Below are 19,858 nucleotides of genomic sequence, written 5' to 3'. Positions count from 1 at the left end.
TGCCACACAGCATGGTCAGCCAGCTAGACAGTTTCCCCTTGTTATTTCACAGGCCTTTCATGTGTTTCTAACATGCCAGAGAAATGTTCCACTCTTTCTCATAATATCAGAAGCTTTGTAAAATATTAAGCACATGTTGAAAAATAATTCATTGAGCTGGGTGTGGTGGCACACACCTTTAATTCCAGCACTTGGGAGGCAGAGGTAGGAAGATCACTGTGGGTTCAAGGCCAGCCTGAGACTACATAGTGAATTCCAGGTCAGCCTGGGCTAGAGTGAAACTCTACCTTGAAAAACAAAATAATTACAAAAAAATATAAATAAAAAGAAAGGAAAAAGGAAAAAAAAATCATTGTAATAGGATCTTTAAAAACAAATCTTAATTATTGAGTTAATACTTCAGAGATTCAAATGTAAAATATTTTTGACTGGAGTTGTAATTATGGTTAATATTTTCTTGGTCATATTTACTTTACATAATTTAACCATTATTGCAAGTTTCTCATAATATAGAGTTCTTATTTAATTTTAGGTACCTTGTTGTTTATAAATATCTTTAATAAACTTTTGATAGGGATTGTTCACTGAGCAATTATTCTATCTGAAACTTGTGTCCACATTGAAACCTGCTTTCTGAAGAAGGACAGTAGTTTCTAGATGACATAATAGGTTCAGCTTTGCAGCTCGGGGAGTTCAGCAGGAACACTGCAGGCTCTGTTTTCTTGAGCTACCCGTTGAGTGCACAGAAAGGGGAGAAGGGGTGCTGTACTGCTGGAGAGTTAGGTGGTGAGTCAGCGGGACTGCATCTTAACTGCGGCTGCTGGTTTCCGCGGGGCTTGGCAGTTGCTTTCCATTGTGCTAACTACCTAAAGAAAAGTTTTGTCTTAAGCAACATTTGGGGAATATAATCTTCTATATTTTCCTTAATGGTTTTACAGCCATTTTGAATGCCTTTAGACTTACATACTAAATTAGTTCTTCCAGAGAATTATTATTTGTAAAGGATTAGTATCTATGTGTCTATCACCTTTAAAAAAATGAAAGCTGGGCGTGGTGGCACACACCTTTAATTCCAGCACTCGGGAGGCAGAGGTAGGAGGATTGCCATGAGTTTGAGGCTACCCTGAGACTCCATAGTGAATTCCAGGTCAGCCTGAGCTAGAATGAGACCCTACCTCGAAAATAAAAAGAAAATGAAATATCAGGCTGGAGAGATGGCTTAGTAGTTAAGGTGTTTGCTTGTGAAGCCTAAGGATCCCAGTTTGATTCTCCAGGACCCACGTAAGCCAGATATACAAGGTGGCGCATCCATTTGGAGTTTGTTTGTAATGCCTGGTGGCCCTGGCATGCCCATTCTCTCTCTCTCTCTCTCTCTCTCTCTCTCTCTCTCTCTCTCCTCTCTCGTTCTCTGTGCCTCCCTCCCTCCCCCCTTTCTCTGTCACTCTCAAATAAATAAAAATAAAAAAAAATTAAAAATGAAATGTCACATTCACTATTTGGAGCTCTAAGAATATGCTGAATGCACATGAACTGAGTGAAGGGCAGATATCAAATTGCTTATAAGACTGTGTTTCACTAGATGAGAAAGGCAGCATAATGTATGAAACTGCTAGCTTAATGAATAAGCATTGATCCCTGGTATCACCCCCATGCAAAAAGGTAAGATGCCAGGTTTTACAGGTTTAATTTTAATGAAGTGTGTTTGATCTATATACTTGTCTGTTCTAGAAATCATACCCTTCTTCTTTAGTGTTATCTATTTGGGTGTGGGTGTGGTGTGTGCAGGGCTTCTCACTACTACAAACGAACACCAAATGCTTGCTTGTGCCAACTTTTGCATCTGGCTTTAGGTGGGTGCTTGCTGGGAAATTGAACCCATTTAGCAGTCTAACAAGACTTTTCTGAACTGGGGTTCTCTGGGTAATCTTACTTTTATATACAGTCATGCTGTTGCACTTTATTTTCAAAATCAGCGGATTTTTAGATGCCAGAATTTCCAAGTAAGGGTATTGTCATACCATACTCTTTCTAAGACCTTATTTAAGGGAGAATCTTGCAGGAGGAAAATAAGATACAACTTTAAACATAAACAGATTTGAAAGGGATATCAAATATTTGGAGAGTGTGGACTTTTGGGATCCTGATTTGAACAAACTGGGGGAAAAAAGCAAAGAAACTGGGAAACTTCAATGTTTACTAATTATAAATGTATTTAATGGTCATGTTGAAAATTCTTTAAGTTCATGACTTTATAGTAACCCATTATGCCATAGTCTCAGTAATAAAATGCTCTTTTTTACTTTTTGTGTGTGTTTTGAGGTAGGGTCTCGCTCTAGAGCCCAGGCTGACCTGGAATTCACTGTGTAATCTCAGGGTGACCTCAGACTCATGGTGATCTCCTGCCTCTGCCACCCTAGTGCTGGGATTAAAGGTGTGTGCCACCACATCTGGGTAAAATGTTATTTTCAGAATAGCTTTTCATGTATCTACAGTCAGGAATTTATAGCATATAAATGGCTAAAGACTTTTAGTTTTCATTCTTTTGAAGATCCATACATTAAAAGATGTGATCAATCAATAATAGTGATTTTTGTTTGAAAGTTTTGTGCTTATTTATTAAGTTCAGGTATTGCAGTTGGCCAAGTAGAATGAAAGAACAAAATTTGTAAACTTTTTGTATGTGTATTGGATGTATTTGTGTGTGTGTGCATACGTGTTTGAATGTGCTGATGGAGGCTTGGGGCTGGATGTCTTTATGTGTGTGTGTTCATACGTGTTTGAACATGCTGATGGAGGCTTGGGGTTGGATGTATTTATGTGTGTGTGTTCATACGTGTTTGAATGTGCTGATAGAGGCTTGGGGCTGGATTTATTTATGTGTGTGTGTTCATACGTGTCTGAACTGCTGATGGAGGCTTGGGGCTGGATGTATTTATGTGTGTGTGTTCATACGTGTCTGAACTGCTGATGGAGGCTTGGGGTTGGATGTATTTATGTGTGTGTGTTCATACGTGTTTGATCGTGCTGATGGAGGCTTGGGGCTGGATGTATTTATGTGTGTGTGTTCATACGTGTTTGAACGTGCTGATGGAGGCTTGGGGCTGGATGTATTTATGTGTGTGTGTTCATATGTGTTTGAACGTGCTGATGGAGGCTTGGGGCTGGATGTATTTATGTGTGTGTTCATACGTGTTTGAACGTGCTGATGGAGGCTTGGGGCTGGATGTATTTATGTGTGTGTTCATACATGTTTGAATGTGCTGATGGAAGCTTGGGGTGCATCATGTGTCCTACTCACTTGCTTTCCACCTTTTTAAATTAAAAATTGTTTTAAATAATTCATTGGACCATTTTCTTATTAAAAATGTATTTATTTTGTGTAGTGTGTATGTCTGTGTATATAGGCATGCCAGAGTCTCTTACTGAATAAAAAGCCCATCTGGCTGTATATGGGTGGTTGGGGAATTGAACTTAGGTTAAAGGCTTTAAAAATAAGTGCCTTTGGGCTGGAGAGATGGCTTAGTGGTTAAGTGCTTGCCTGTGAAGCCTAAGGACCCTGGTTCGAGGTTCGATTCCCCAGGACCCATGTTAGCCAGATGCACGGGGGGGGGGGGGGAGTCGCATGCATCTGGAGTTCTTTTGCAGTGGCTGGAGCCCTGACGTACCCATTCTCCCTCTCCCCCCACTTTCTTTCTTTCTGTGTGTGGCTCTCGAATTAATAAATAAAAATAAACCAAAAAATTTTTTAAAAAAATAAGTGCCTTTATTCTCTGAACCATCTCCCCAGCTAGTCCCAGCACCCTGGAGGCTGAGGTAGGAGGAATGCGGCCATGAGTTTGAAGCCCGCCTGGGGTTACAGAGTTGAGTTCTAGGTTAGCCTGGGCTATAGTGAGTGTGCCTGCCTGGGAAAAAAAAAGAATAATTAATTAATGTGTGCACAATGCCTGGCTCTTTTGTCAATGCAAAGGAATGCCTGTTTGGCTTTACATAGGTGGCTGGGGAATTGAACCCAAGTTCAGTGATTAAAAGCATTTGCTTGAAAAGCTTGCCAGTCCACCCATTAAAAATATATTTGAGTGAGAGGGATGGAGAGAGAGAGAGAGACAATGGGCATACCGGGACCTCTAGGCATTGCAAATCAACTCCAGATGCATATGCCACCTTGCACATCTGGGTTTACGTGGGTATGGGGAATTGAGCCTGGGTTCTTAGGCTTTACAGGCAAATGCCTTAACTTCTAAGCCATCTCTTCAGCCCCTAATCCTATTTTATAAAATTAATTAATTTATTTGCAAGCAGAGAGGGTGGGGCAGACAGACAGAGCATATGCACACTATGGCCTCCAGCCTCTGCAAAGGAACTCCAGATGTATTCACCATTTTGGGCATCTGGCTTTATATGGGTATTGGGAAATCAAACACAGTCTTTTGGGCTCTGTAGGCAAGTGCGTAACCTATAAGCTATCTCTTTAGCCCCACCCTTTTTCTAAAATAGATATTTTTTTATTTATTTGAGTGAGAGAAAGAAAGAAGGAGGGAGAGGGAGGGGAATGAGAATGGGTGCACCAGGGCCTCCAGCCACTGCAAACGAACTCCAGATGCATGCGCCCCTTGTGCATAATGAATGCTAGGTCAGCCTAGGCTAGTGAGTCCCTACCTTGAGAAACGAAAAGCACACTTAAGTGAATAAATAAAATGAAGTGATTTCACATTTTTTTCTTGTGGTGTGTGTTGGGATGGGCATGCCCTGGGCACCAGTGCGGAGGCGCCCTCCTTTGTTGCTCTTCTGCCTTATTTCTCTGAGACAGTCTTTCATTGAACTTGGAGCGTTTGTGCTGTTTTTTTGGTTAGACTGGCTGACTAGGGAACCCATCGATGCTCCTGTCTCTGTCTCCTTTTCCCACCAGTGCAGCGGCTTATGGCCATGCCCAACCTTTTACGTGGGCACTGGAGATCGGACTCGGGTTCTCAGGCTTATGAGCAAAGTGCCCCTCACTGCTGACTTTTCTCCCTACTCCACGTGAAGAGCTCTCGTTCTGTGGTTTCTGAAAACTGTGTGCTCCTTTTGATCAGATTCCCTAAGCCTCAGCATTCTAAATAGAAATACTTACTCCATGGGGATTGAATTGCAAGTTACAGTGAGGCTCAGAGTTTGCTATTCTCTGGTTTTTAACTTTTATGTGAAAGACAGTTTTCCATATTGAGTATAATTAAATTATTTGATCTTGCTACCTATGCCATAGCTTACAAAGTACATACTTGATGCAAATATAGCCATATCAGTACTTTATTTATTTGAGAACGAGGCATGCATGATGATGGGTCCTGGGGAGTAGAACCTTGGGCTTCCTTAGGCTTCGCAGGCAAGTGCCTTAACCACTAAGCCATCCCTCCAGTTCTCAATACATTGTTAAGTAGTTTGGCACAGGAACTTTCATCAGCAGATATAACAAGTCACTAGACTGATTAGCATTCTATTATTGGGGAATTTGAACATAGAAGTTAGAGTCAAAGAAAAGAAAGTAGCCCAAGTCATTTACTAACACTCTGAAGTAAACTGATGAATCATTGAGGTAACAGTTACTTGCTCTGAAAATGACTTGAGATGACCTCTAAGACCTTGAACAACAATAAACTGCTTATTAAGGTAATGCAAATATAGCCAAAATAGTCGTAAAAAGAATTTTAAAAAGAATCTGAGGGCTGGAGAGATGGCTTAGTGGTTAAGGCACTTGCCTGCAAAGCCAAAGGACCTCGGTTTGATTCCCCAGGACCCACGTAAGCCACGTGCACAAGGGGGCACATGCATCTGGAGTTCATTTGCAGTGGCTGGAAGCCCTGGAGTGCCCATTCTCTGTGTCTCTCTCTCATTCTGCCTCTTTCACTCTCTCAAATAAATAAATAAAAACAAAACATTTACAAAAGAATTTGAGAAGACATTATTATATGTAAAGGTTTTATATAGAGATATGTAGGATTTAAAATGTGTTTATTTTAAATCCTCCAGTGGCCTAATAGAGAAGGCCTTGGCCTCCTAAAATGTGTTTATTTGAGGAGCTCATAGTGAAGCTAAAATTATTCTGAATGACTGAGTTTTCAGTTAAGTTTCTTTCTGAGGTGCCAAGGTATTGGTTTCCTATTTAAACTACATAGTGAGTTCTAGGCTGGTTTGGTTGAGACTGTCTCAAAACACAAAACAAATTAGAGTGAATTTGGTCAAAGTACATGATATACTTGAGTGAAAATGTCTTTGTAAAGTCTGTCATTACTTTATGTACTATAATTATGCACCAATTAAGACAAATCAACCACAGTCTTGGGAATTTCTTTGTTGTAGATAGCATTTTTATCTGTCTGCCAAATTAAATGTTTTATTAGTGTGTTAGGTGAGGAAACATTCTTTTAAGTTCTACTAATTTATTACCAATAGTCAATGCTAAGTGCTTTGTAAATACTATAAAGAGAACACGGAATGCTGTTGCAGTCAGGTTCTCATTGCTGGTAGAAGTCATCCAACCAAGAGCAACTTGTGGGAAAAAAGAGGTTTATTTTGGCTTCCAGGCTCGAGGGGAAGTTCCACGATGGCACGGGAAAGCGATGGCATGAGCAGAGGGTGGACATCACCCCCTCCCACCCGCCTCCTGCTCGATATCAGGTGGACAGCAGCAACAGAAGAGTGTGCTGAACACTGGCAAGGGAAAGCTGCCTGTAACACCCATAAGCCCGCCCCCAACAATGCATGGCTTCCAGGAGGCTTTAATTCCCAAATCTCCATCAGCTGCAAACCCAGCATTCCGATCACCTGAGTTTAGGGGGCTCTGAATCCCACCAGTACAAATGCTGTATGCTGCATCACTGTAGTGTGGCTTTAGTTCTGTGCTTCAGCATCTAAAAAATTATTGTGGCAGGTAAATAGGGAAAATTCAAAGTTAAAATAAAGTAAAACCAGAATTTGTTTTTAGTAATGTGAATAAAAGGATTTTTACATGTAAAATAATGTGAATAAAAGAATTTTTACATGTAAAATTTCAAAGAAAGCGGGGTTCTCTGTGGCCACTCTGGAGTTACTTAAGTGGGTCACTCGTGGGTGGTTTTGGGCTCTTGCTAGGTGGTGGAGTCCGTGCCCATGCAGTGTCTTCTGGAGTTAAGACTTAGGGCATGCTTTTCTTTCTAGTGAAGTTGTTTTTGCTGTAGCTAAGTTTTCAAATCAGGGCTAGAGAAATGGCTCAGTGGTTAAAAGCCTAAGGACCCAGGTTCAATTCCCTAGTACCCACATAAGCCAGATGTCTGAGGGTTCACATGCTGCTAGAGTTAGAATGCAGTAGCTAGAGGCTCTGGCTTGCTCCTTCTACTTCTCCTTCTCATCAATAAATAAAATATTTTTAAAATTAAGTTTTCATATTCACATTTGAGATGGCTTAGCAGTTAAGGTACTTCCCCGTGGAGCCTAAGGACCCAAGTTTGATTCTCCATGGCCTGTGTAAGCCAGATGCACAAGGTGGCACATGCATCTAGAGTTCGTTTGCAGTGATTAGAGGCCCTGGTGTGCCCGTTCTCTCTCTCCCTTCCTCTGTAATAAATAATTAAAAATATAAAACAACAACAAAATAAAACAGAAGTCATCATAAATTGCTCAGGCCAGCCTCAGGCTGCTGGAACCTAAATAATCAAATAATCCTTCTCTCTAGGACTGAAAGTATACAAATACCACTTCACAGATTTTCGGGTTTCTCTTGCTTTGAATCTTTTTACTGTAAGCCCCATGCCCATATTTCATTGCTTATGTAACTTGAACTTTATGTTGTTACATTGGAATGTTTCTAGATGTGTTTTATGCTTTTTTCTTTAAGCATATATTCATTCCACTTAATGAATTTTCCTTTTCCTTTTTTTGTTTATTTTTTATTAACAGCTTCCATGATTGTAAACAATATCCCTTGGTGTGCCCTCCCTCTCCCCCCTTTCCCCTTTGAAACTCTACTCTCCATCATATCCCCCCTCCTCTCAATCAGTCTCTCCTTTATTTTTATTTTTATATATTTATTTGTTTTTTTTTTTTGTTTTGTTTTGTTTTGTTTTTGTTTTTGGAGGTAGGGTCTCACTCTAGCTCAGGCTGACCTGTAATTCAGTATGTCGTGAGGGTGGCCTCGAACTCTCGTGATTCTCCTACCTCTGCCTCCTCCCTAGTGCTGGGATTAAAGGTGTGCGCCACCACGCTCAGCTCTCTCTTTTATTTTGATGTCATGATCTTTTCCTCCAATTATGATGATCTTGAGTGAGTAGTGACAGACACTGTGAGGTCATGGATATCCAGGCCATTTTGTGTCTGCAGGAGCACATTGTAAGGAGTCCTACCCTTCCTTTGGCTCTTACATTTTTCCATCACCTCTTCTGCAGTGGACCCTGAATTTTCCTTTTTCATCTGGAAAATGCTGTTTGTTTCTTCAAATCCCAGTTAAGTGTAACGTTCTTCATATTGATTTTCTCAGCTTTTCTAGGCTGAATTTTTTACTCTTCTGTACTGTTAAAATAGTGACATGGTTGTATTACTGCTAACATTAACATTTGTTTGTCACTTTTTCCCCCTTGAGGTAGGTCTCATAGTAGCCCAGGACGCCCTGCCTCCCAGTTGCTGCAGTTAAGGGCGTGCGCCACCACGCCCAGTGTTCGTCACTACTGAACGCACTTTCACAGTGGCCTTCGGGTTATCTGAAAAGTATCTTTAATCTTCCTTTCAGTTTGTTATCTCTCTTGTGCCTTGCACTATTGCTGACACATACTAGGCACTTAAATAATTTTTCAGGCATTGCAGGCATGTGTGATGAACGATTGAACTAAAATATATAGAAACTATTATATAAGAACAGATTTATAAGAATGTATTAGAATTTAAATGGAATGCTATTATTTCTGAAACCACAGCATATAATTGATGTCAGTAAGTTAGTAAGTTACAGCATTTTATCATACATTTAATGAAACCCAATAGTGGTAATGTTCTAAATGTCAAAAAAACATTTCCTATTTAAAAACCGTTTCAAGTATTGATAATAAAACAGGACAAAAAATTGAAAATATGGATTGTTTATTTATTCCTCCTTCAGGACATGTGCTAATGGGCTGGGAGTGTGGCTCAGTGGTAGAGCCCTTACTTAGTAGGTGTTTCATCCCAGGTTTCAAAGAAAGAATTTTTGCTATAAATAAGCTGTTTAACCCTCACATAGCTTACAAATGAAGGTTAGTAGATATACAGGTTACATACAGCACATGAATTTACATAATTTTTATTTGGATATTCTTAAAACCTATAAACATGGCGTGCATAGCCATGTGTTTTTGGGGTGGGTGTTGGCAATTGAACCAGTTCCTCAAGCTGTGTAACAAGCTCTTAGCTGCAGTGAGCATCGCCTCTGCTTCACGTCACTTTCGTGGATGTTAAGGATGCTTTCAAAGATTTTTGGCATTTTTGTTTCTTGTGAAAACTGACTTGTCTGTTCAGTTATTAGCCCATTTATTGGTTGGATTGGTGAGTTATTTACTTTTTTAAATTATTTCTATTTATTTGAGTGAGGCAGAGAAAAGAGAGCAAGAAGGAGAGAGAGAATGGGTGAGCCAGGGCCTCCAGCCACTGGAAACTTTTAACTCCAGACACCTGTGCCACCTTGTGCATCCACCTTATGTGGGTCCTGGGGGATCAAACCTGGGTCCTTTGGCTTTGCAGGAAAGCACCTTAACCGCTAAGCCATTTCTCTAGCCAGGTAATTAATTTTTGTAGTTGTCCACATTAGCTCTAAATCCCCTGTCTGAGGTATAGTCGGAAGAGACTTCCTTCTCACTCTGTGGTCTTTCTAAAATGTGGTGATTGTTTTCTTGATTGTGTAGAAGTTTTTTCTTCAGTCTTTTTGGAGTGGTGTGTGTGCCAAGGTGCACCTGTGAAAGTCAAAGAATAACCCTCAATGTCACCCTCACCTCCCTCCTTGTTTGAGGCAGGGTCTTTGTTCAGTGCTGCATGAAGTAGGCTGTTGAGTATTCTCCTGTCTGCCTCCCACCTCACTGCAGGCACACAGGATTACAGTTGCCTGCTATACGTGTCAGACGTTTTAATATCGATTCTGGAGAACTGAACTTCGGCACTCACACTTCTACAGCAAACCCTTTATCCACCGAGTTACTAACCAGCCTGAGAACTTTTTAAATTTCACGTAATCAGTTGTGGCGCTTGGGGCTGTTTCCTAGGAAGGTGGAGCTCTTTTCAGAAAGTACTTTCCCATGCCTATGTGCTCATCATATGTTTTCCTATTCTGTAGATGCTTCAAGTCTTTTTAAGTTTAAAGGGTTACAGTCTTTGATACATTTGGAGTTGTGTGCAGGGCGAGAGGGCACTACTTTCACACTACCTATGTATATCCAGTGTTTTGTTTTTCCCCCGCACCATATGTTGAAGACACTGTCTTTCCCCAGTGTATGGAAAATAGATGGCTGTTGCTGTGTATATTATTTTTGGGGCCTTCCCTTTTATTGGGTTGGAACACATGTCTAGAATTGCAGATGTGTGCCACAATACCTGATTTACAAGGCATTGGAAATCAGTCCGAGGGCCTCATGCGAATAGGCAAGTATTCTACCAACTGGAATACATCCCATGTTCCCCCTTCGATTTCTTATTAAAATTATGTATATTGATCAATATATCTTATTTTCTTAGGTATCCCATCTTTTTTTTTTTCTTCTTGGTTTGTCAAGGTAGGGTTTCACTCTAGCCCAGGATGACCTGGAATTCACTCTGTAGTTTCAGGGTGGCCTTGAGCTCATGGCAATCCTCCTACCTCTGCTTCCCGAGTGCTGGGATTAAAGGTGCATGCCACCATGCCTGGCATAATAAGCAATTTTTTTTTTAAATTTATTTATTTGAGAGCGACAGACACAGAGAGAAAGACAGATAGAGGGAGAGAGAGAGAATGGGCGCGCCAGGGCTTCCAGCCTCTGCAAATGATCTCCAGACGCGTGCGCCCCCTTGTGCATCTGGCTAACGTGGGACCTGGGGAACCGAGCCTCGAACTGGGGTCCTTAGGCTTCACAGGCAAGCGCTTAACCGCTAAGCCATCTCTCCAGCCCAATAGGCAATTTTTTAAAAAAATATTTATTTATTTATTTGAGAGCGACAGACACAGAGAGAAAGACAGATAGAGGGAGAGAGAGAGAATGGGCACGCCAGGGCTTCCAGCCTCTGCAAACGAACTCTAGACACATGCGCCCCCTTGTGTATCTGGCTAACATGGGACCTGGGGAACCGAGCCTCGAACCGGGGTCCTTAGGCTTCACAGGCAAGTGCTTAACCGCTAAGCCATCTCTCCAGCCCACAATAATAGGCAATTTTTAAGGAGCTATAAATTTTGAAAATTTTCATATCAACTGTAGTAATAATAGTTCATAATGAACAATAGCATAGCAAAAGCCCTGAGAAAATAACCTTTGCTAAAATTGAATATCTTATCTCATGACTTACTTGGCTTCTTCTGATGCCTAATTTATAAATAAAAAGATCGAGTGTTATCTATACTGTGCACTTTGAGGAATGTTAATGTAGCTAGCACTTTTATTTGAAAGATTTTTAGTGGTTAAGCAGCATCAAACTGAAGTTGCAGTTTAGTTTTGGCAAAACCACATGGTAAGTTTTTCCAATATCACGTAACTCACTTTCCTTTTAAAGTAAATGAAGCAGCATGAGGCCTGTATTGTACCTTGTTGGTGTGATCAGCTTATAATTATTTAAACCAAGTTAAGAATTGCTAAATTTAGCTTAGTATGGTGGCCTTTGCCTGTAATTTAAGGCTAAGACAGAAAGATTGTCATGAGTACAAGACCAGTCAGGGCTAAATCATAAGACCTTGTTTCAAAAAGCAAAAAGATTATGAGCTGGAGAGATGGCTCAGTGGTTAAGGTGCTTCCCTGCAAAACTAAAGGACCTGACTTCAATTCTCCACTACCCACATAATGCCAGATGTACAAAGTGGTGCACGTGTCTGGAGTTTGTTTGCAATGACATGTCCTTTCTCTTTCTATGTGCTTCTCTCTCAAATAAAACATTTTAGACAAAATTATGAATGAGAAAGGAATTTGGTAGCCTTTTAGTTGCCAGTTGTGAAAATGCATTGTTCTAATATCTTGGGCATGGTGGTACATGCTTTTAATCTCAGGAAGATGGAAGTAGGAGGTTTGCTGTGAGTTTGAGGCTAGCCTGGGCTACAGAGTGAGTTCCGGGTCAGCCTGGGCTGGTGAGACACCCTGCCTTGAAAAAACAAAAAAGTATTTAAAAGTGCCGTGACAGTGGTTCGGTGGGTAAAAGTGCTTATTGTGCAAGCCTGATGGGCTGAGTTCAGGTCTCCAGAGCCCACAGAGCAGGACACAGCAGTGAGTGTCGTGGACCCTAGGCCTACGGGAGTTGGGCAGGAGAACCCTGGAAGCTAGTGGGCAGTTAGCCTGGTAAACGTAGCTGTGAACAAGAGACCTTCCTCTAACATGGTTAAAGATTAGGACCCACACCCAGAGTTGTCCTTGGACCTCCATACGCGTGCTGTGGCATGTGTGCCCTTGTACTCACGTGAACACACATATGCATGCACAAAGAAAACAGAAAATACTTACAATATATTCCCTATGAAATTATTTTAATATGCTGCCGGGCCATTGTCTCACATTACTTTGTTCCTATGGCAGTCAGTCAGCAGAGTGGATGTTACTCATAAACTGCACACATATGCACCTTTTAAAAAATCTCTAGCATCTCTAACGATTAGTTCTGATAGGCAGTTAAGAAATGTTATACTGAAGCCAGGCATGGTGGTGCACGCCTTTAATCCCACAACTCAGGAGGCAGAGATAGGAAGATCACCAAGAGTTCAAGGGTGAATTCCAGGTCAGCCTGAAATAAATGAGTGAGACCCTACCTCCAAAAACCTCAACAAAAAAATACACACAAAAAAATAAAAATAAATGTTATGCTGAGGGTCTGGAGAGATGACTCAGGGGTTAAAGGTGCTTGTTTGCAAAGCCCAATACCCTGTATCCAGTTCCCTAGTATACACTTGAAGCCAGATTTGCAAAGTGACACATAAATCTGGAGTTTGTTTGCAGAGGCAGGAGGTCCTGGTGTGTGTGTGTGTATGCATATCTGCATGCGCACACACACACTCACTCACTCTCCCCCCCCCCCCCAAATACATGTATGTCACACTGGAGCCAGAGAAAACGGTTCAATGGCTAAAGAAGCTTGGTTTCAAAGCCTTTCTTTTCTTAGATAACTATAAACGCAGTAATCAGTAATAAGACACATTTACTTAAACGTGTTTTGCACAATACTAGCAATACTAGTTATTTAAATACTTAGTGCTGTAGTTTTTGTAGGCACTTGCCAGTTATCAGAAATAGTTAAAAATTTAAAAAAGATAGGGTCTTGGATGTGGCTCAGTTAATATGTACTTGCCTAGTGTTGCAGTCAGGTTCATATTGCTGGTGGAAATCACCCAACCAAGGGCAGCTTCTGGGAAAAAGAGGTTAATTTTGACTTACAGGCACAATGGGGAAGCTCCACCGATGGCAGGGAAAACAATGGCATGAGCAGAGGGTGGACATCACCCCCTAGCCAACATAAGGTGGACAATAGCAACAGGAGAGTGTGCCAAATACTGGCAAGGGGACACTGGCTATACCACCCATAAGCCCGCCCCCAACAATATATTCCCTCCAGGAGGTGTTAATTTCCAAATTTCCATCAGCTGGGACCTAGCATTCAGAACACCCAAGTTTATGGGGGACACTGAATCAAACCACCACACCCAGCATGCATGAATTCCTGGGCTAGATCTCCTAGTGCCATGTAAACTGGGGTGGTGGCATGTGCCTGGCCCAGATGAAGGCAGCAGGATTAGGAGGTTAAATCAAAGCCACCCCCAAAAGGGCATGCAAGTGTGATGGAGATTAATAAGGAAGAGGAATGTTAACAGGGTTGGAGGTAATAGAAGGTAATTGGGAGGAATAAGATCAAAGCATTATATACATGTATGAAAATGGAAATAATAAAAATTTAAACATTGCTGGGGGGGGGTGCACGCCTTTAGTCCCAGCACTCGGGAGTCAGAGGTAGGAGGATCGCCATGAGTTCGAGGCCACCCTGAGATTAAATAGTGAATTCCAGGTCAGCCTGAGCTAGACTGGGACCCTACCTCAAAGAAAGAACAACAACAAAAAATTAAACAACTGGGCATAGTGGCACATGCCTTTAATCCACCACTCAGGAGGCAGAGGTAGGAGGATTGCTGTGAGTCCAGGGCCAGGCCTGGACTACACAGTAAGTTCCAGGTCAGCCTGAGCTAGAATGATACCCTGCTTCAAAAATAAATTCTTTTAAATATGTCTTAAAAAGAGAAAAAAAGTTTAAGCTTGGTGTAGTGGCGCACGCCTTTAATCCCAGCACTTGGGAGGCAGAGGTAGGAGGTAGAAGGATCACTGTTCGAGGCCACCCTGAGACTACACAGTGAGTTCCAGGTCAGCCTGGGCTAGAGGGACAGCGTACCTTGAAAAACAAAAAGGAAATTCTTATGTACTGTGTGACACTTCATGGGGATTATAGTACTTTGTTAGGTAATTGTGTAAGCATCTCAGAGTGCACTTGTGCGACAGGCCGCTCAGTGAGGCTGCTGCTTTTTGTGTGGCAGGATTGTTCTCTGTAGCCCCTGGTTGGCTTGAAATTCATTGTTCTCACTCTTCAGCCTCTCCAGTGCCAGGATTACAGGAATGAATCATCTCGCCCTGCTGAGGCGTTTTTTTTGTCCCCTCCCTCCCAGGTAGGGTCTCACTCTAGCCCAGGCTGTCCTGGAATTCACTATGTACTCACAGGGTGGCCTTGAACTCACAGCAATCCTCCTACTTCTGCTTCCTGAGTGCTGGGATTAAAGGCGTGCGCCACCAAGCCCGGCCATTTTTTAAAATAAGATAAATTCACTAAAATGACAATATAGCATAGTAGCAAAGATTGTTATCACTAAAATAACGATCAAGTACAGCATGGTAACATAGTCCACTGCTGCCACTGCCAGGTGTCACTTGGGATACGTGACTGCTAGACCGCAGCCGCTCCCCTGGGTTTGTTTGCACCAGCAGCGCCGGGAGCGTGTGAGTGGCGCGCTCTGACCTCACGCGAGCTGCGTAGGTCGCAGTTCTCCACCGTGGTGTGCTCTCGTGGGACAAGACCGCCGTGCCCATGCAGTCCTGTCACACCACCACGCTGTACTGAAGGTACAGGACAGTCCTTGGTTATGTACTCATAGGAGAAATAATGAAAAATACCCCTTGTGGGAGTTCAAAGGTGAGTTTGAGTTGAAATGGGGCCATAGACATGGACGGTTTTGAGCTGAGCCAGAGGGAAGATGAAGATGAGGGTTTAAGTAAAAAGAAAGCATGAACATTTCAGGTATAAAATAGCAGAAATTGTTGAGGCCACCCTGAGACTACATACTGAGTTCTAGGTCAGCCTGGGATGGAGTGAGACCCTACCTCGAAAAAACAAGAAAAAAACAAACAAAAAATAGAATTTAAAACCACTGGGACTACAGGACGATATTAAACCTTGCTGCCTAATTTTTTTACAGCAATATGGCTTGGTCACAATATAAATTAGACAATGGGTCTATATGGCCAGAAAATAATACCTTTGATTTCCAAATTCTTAATGATTTAGTTAACATCAGCCACTGCACAGGCAAATTGTCTAAATTTCCCTATATGCAAGCATTTTTCTATCTGTGTGTCCGTCCTCTGCTCTGCTCTGCTTGCCCTACTCACCACATTTTTTGGCTTAAAAAAGAAAAAGGGAAAAAAAAATTAGCTGAGCATGGTGGTATATATCTTTAGTTCCAGCACTTGAGAGGCAGAGGTAGGAGGATTGCCTTGAGTTTGTGGCCAACCTGATTATCGTCAATTTCAAGTCAGCAGAAGGTCCTAGACAGAAAAATAATGGTATACAGATAAATAAGATGACTCTTCATCATGGCTCATAATCAAATAGGAAAGATAAGCCAGATGTGGTGGCGCACACCTTTAATCCCAGGCAGTGGTAGGAGGATCACTGAGAGCTTGAGGCCAGCCTGAGATTACATAGTGAATTCCAGGTCAGCCTGGGCTAGCTACAGTGAGACCCTACCTTGAAAAAACAAAACAAAAAAATAGGAAAGGTAGCTTCATGAGGAAATAAGTTTAGGGAGTGACTGGAAAAAGATAAAAGGAGGGGTAGGAGATGTTAAATGATAGAATTTATCAACATACAAAGTCTGACTTTTTAAAAATCCTTAAAGTAAAAGTATATTTTTCAAGTCTTTCATTTAAAAGTATTTCTTTTAAAACTTTAATGAAACTCCTTTATCATTAAGTATGGCACTCATGGTAGAAGTTTCAGGTGATTTTTATTTTCTGGTTTACTGTGGTGGTTTTTCCTTCTATTCTCATTACTTTTTTCTATTGAGAGAATGAGGGAAAGCATGAGCACGCCAAAGGCCCCTTGCCACTGTAAGGGAACCCGAGATGCATGTGTCACTTTGTGCATATGGATACTGGGGGATTGAACCCCAGGCTGGCAGGCTTTGCAAGCAAGTGCCTGTCTCCTTAGACCTCATTTTATTCTTAAGTTGTTGGATTTTTTGCATTTTAATTTTACGTGTGTGTGTGTGTGTGTGTGTGTGTGTGTTAACATGCCCAGGTCTCTTGCTGCTATAAACAAATGCCCATCCAGCTTTATGAGCTGCTGGGGAATTGAACCCAGGTGAGCAGGCTTTGCAAACAAGCCCCTTTAACCACTGAGCAATCTCTCCAGCCCTGATTTTTTAAATCGTGAATGACTATTGAATTTTGCCAGATGGTTTTGCTGTATCATTAAAGATAATTTTTAAAAGTTTTTAATGTGGTTTATTATGCTGGCTGATTTTCGTATGCTGAGCCATCTTAGTGCTCCCAGCTAGCTGCCCTTTGTAACTCATCTTTTCAGCTGCTCGTTTACTTAAGAAAACCAAGCGCTCCTTCTAAAGTGATCAGGGTACATTCATAGTTACTTAGTTTCGTGTGACTAGCATGTGCTATCAGCACCCTGTGAATTGGTTTTAATAGTCATTTATGATTTATGATCTTGTCATAGATGTAAGTAGGGGTAATTAGTTAAGTAATTTTAAGTGACATGCTAATTTGTTGTGGTAAATGTTTATAATACCAGCACTTGGGAGGCAAAGGAAAGAGAGTCACAAATTTGAGGCCAGCTTGTTCCACCTAGTGAGTTGTGGGCCATCTTGGGCTACAAAGCAAGACTGTCTCGAAAAAAACCTAAAAATTAATAAGTTGTTAGTGTCGGTTTGATGGCTTATAGTTTGAAGAATCACTGTTGAGCATTGCTCATAGAATGTGCTTTCTTTTCCATAGGTGTATGTGGAATTTGATGATCTCGAATGGGATAAACGAGAGTGGGTTAAAGTTTATGAAGATTTTTCAACTTTCTTGGTGGAGTACCACTTAATTTGGGCCAAAAGGAATGACCCTAGCCAGACTCAGGGATCAAAAAGCAGACAAATTCAGTGGCCTGCACTGGTAAGATTTGTTGTATTCATGAAGTATTTTCAACTGTTTATTGTAAATGAAAAAGCATTGAGTGTAAGTTATAATGTATCAGGTGGTTCTAAATGAATATTTCTCAGCAGTCACTTCAAAATCTGGCAGAAGTTTTGAAGCACTGTGTTTATTTTATTTTTCTTTACAGCTCTGTATGGAACTTTGTTGGTATTTCTTTGGCATATGTAGTTCACCAGTAGCTTATTCTGCCCAGTTAGGTGAAGGCATATATTGGGTTCTAGAGTGCCATAATATAGTAAACTTTTTAAAAGTTTATTTTTACTTGAGCCGGGGGGTAGTGGGAGCCAGGGAAGAATGGGCGCTCCAGGGCTTCCAGCCATTGCAGATGAACTCCAGACGTGTGCACCACCTTGTGCATCTGGCTTACATGGGAACTGGAGAATTGAAGTAGGGTCCTTGTGTTTCACAGGCAAAGGCCGTAACTGCTAAGCCACTTTTCCAGCTCAAGTCAACACTGCTGTGCCCGTGGAAGAGCGTTGCGTGGAGGGACTGTGTGGATGGGAAGGACGCTTTGACCTTGAAGCACTCAGCAGTTGCATTTTCTTGGTTGTTGGCTGGTGCATCGTTGGTCATCATTGGTGACAAATGCCAGTAGTTTTACATGTTCCAATAATGGGTATAGTTGGTTCATATCTGGGAATGATTGATTTAAGAAAACAGTAATTTTTTTTTTTTTTTAAATTTATTTATTTGAGAGCGACAGACACAGAGAGAAAGACAGATGGAGGGAGAGAGAGAGAATGGGCGCGCCAGGGCTTCCAGCCTCTGCAAACGAACTCCAGACGCGTGCGCCCCCTTGTGCATCTGGCTAACGTGGGACCTGGGGAGCCGAGCCTCGAACCGGGGTCCTTAGGCTTCACAGGCAAGCGCTTAACCGCTAAGCCATCTCTCCAGCCCAAGAAAACAGTAATTTTTAGTAAACTCCCCATGAATTTGAAGAGTTTCGTAAAAGAAACAGTCTATCTAAACAAGATCATTAAATTCTGTTAGAAAAATGAGGCATGGTAGTTCATGTCTATAATCCCAACACTTGGTGAGTTTGAGGTTAGCCTTGGTTACATGAGACCCTTTCTCTAAATAATGAAAATATTAAATATTACAGTAATTAATATTAAATAGTGTTAACTGTTTTAAAAATTTACACTTGGGCTGGAGAGATGGCTTAGCGGTTAAGCGCTTGCCTGTGAAGCCTAAGGACGCTGGTTTGAGGCTCGATTCCCCAGGACCCACGTTAGCCAGATGCACAAGGGGGCGCATGTGTCTGGAATTCGTTTGCAGTGGCTGGAGGCCCTGGTGCGCCCATTCTCTCTCTCTCTCTCTTTCTCTGCCAGGTGGAGATTTTCAATACTTTCTGATTATTTTGATCTGTGTTTTTTTAAAAATTAATAGGGTGATTTTTCACACCAGGATTTGTTGTTGCTGTTATTATTGTTGTTAGTTTTTGGTTTTGGTTTTGTTTTTCGAGGCAGGGTCTGTCTCCCTCTGGCTCAGGCTGACCTGGAATTCACTGTGTAGTCTCATGGTACCCTTGAACTCATGATGATCCTCCTACCTCTGTTTTCCAAGTGCTGAGATTAAAGGTGTGCACTACCACTCCTGGCTCTGTTTTTTTTTTTTTTTTTCCTTTCTTTTGTGTGTGTGTGTGTCACTTTTCCAGTACTTATTAGGGCTTCACATTTCTTTTTTTCCCCTTTTATTTGTTATGAGCTCCCCCCCCCCCCACCAGATAGTGTCTCGCTAGCCTGGAATTCATTATGTAGTCATAGAGTGGCCTTGAACTGTTGATCTTCTTACCTCTGTCTCCCGAGTGCTGGGATGAAAGGTGCCTGGGTGAGCTTTCTTTATATTACTGTAGACATCATAACCCTTTTACCCTATTTGATACTTTGCTCAGCTATTTGTTTGATAGCAAAGCTTTTTGAATTATCAATTTATTTTTTATTTTTATTTTTTGGCTCTATCCCAGGTTGACTTGGAATTCACTATGTAGTCTCAGACTGGTCTAGAACTCACAGTTATCCTTTCTAGCACTTCCTCCTGAGTGCTAGGATTAAAGGTATATACCACCATATTCAGCTATAAGTTTATTTTTAAAGAAAATCTATAATCTAATGAATATACATTAATTCAAAGACAATGTGCCTCCCTCCTTTTCCCTTTTTTCCTTCCCATTGTAAAAGTTAATAAACAAG

The 19,858-nt window shown here is 41.5% G+C and overlaps 1 protein-coding gene across 1 annotated transcript in view; it reads left to right on the top strand.

Moving 5' to 3' along the window:
* Nucleotides 1–17,463: 17,463 nt before the first annotated feature.
* The window catches only part of Jmjd1c (jumonji domain containing 1C), a 121,864-nt gene continuing 119,469 nt past the window's right edge, over nt 17,464–19,858 (top strand). Inside the window, exon 1 of the mRNA XM_004657868.3 lies at nt 17,464–17,624. The gene's annotated coding sequence lies outside the window, so the exon portion shown is untranslated. The remainder of the gene's footprint in view (nt 17,625–19,858) is intronic.

The sequence above is a fragment of the Jaculus jaculus genome, chromosome 18 (genome assembly GCF_020740685.1).
Source record: "Jaculus jaculus isolate mJacJac1 chromosome 18, mJacJac1.mat.Y.cur, whole genome shotgun sequence".
NCBI classification, from domain to species: Eukaryota; Metazoa; Chordata; class Mammalia; order Rodentia; family Dipodidae; genus Jaculus; species Jaculus jaculus.
Note: the sequence above shows the minus strand (reverse complement) of the source record. Positions and strands in the feature narration are given on the sequence as shown.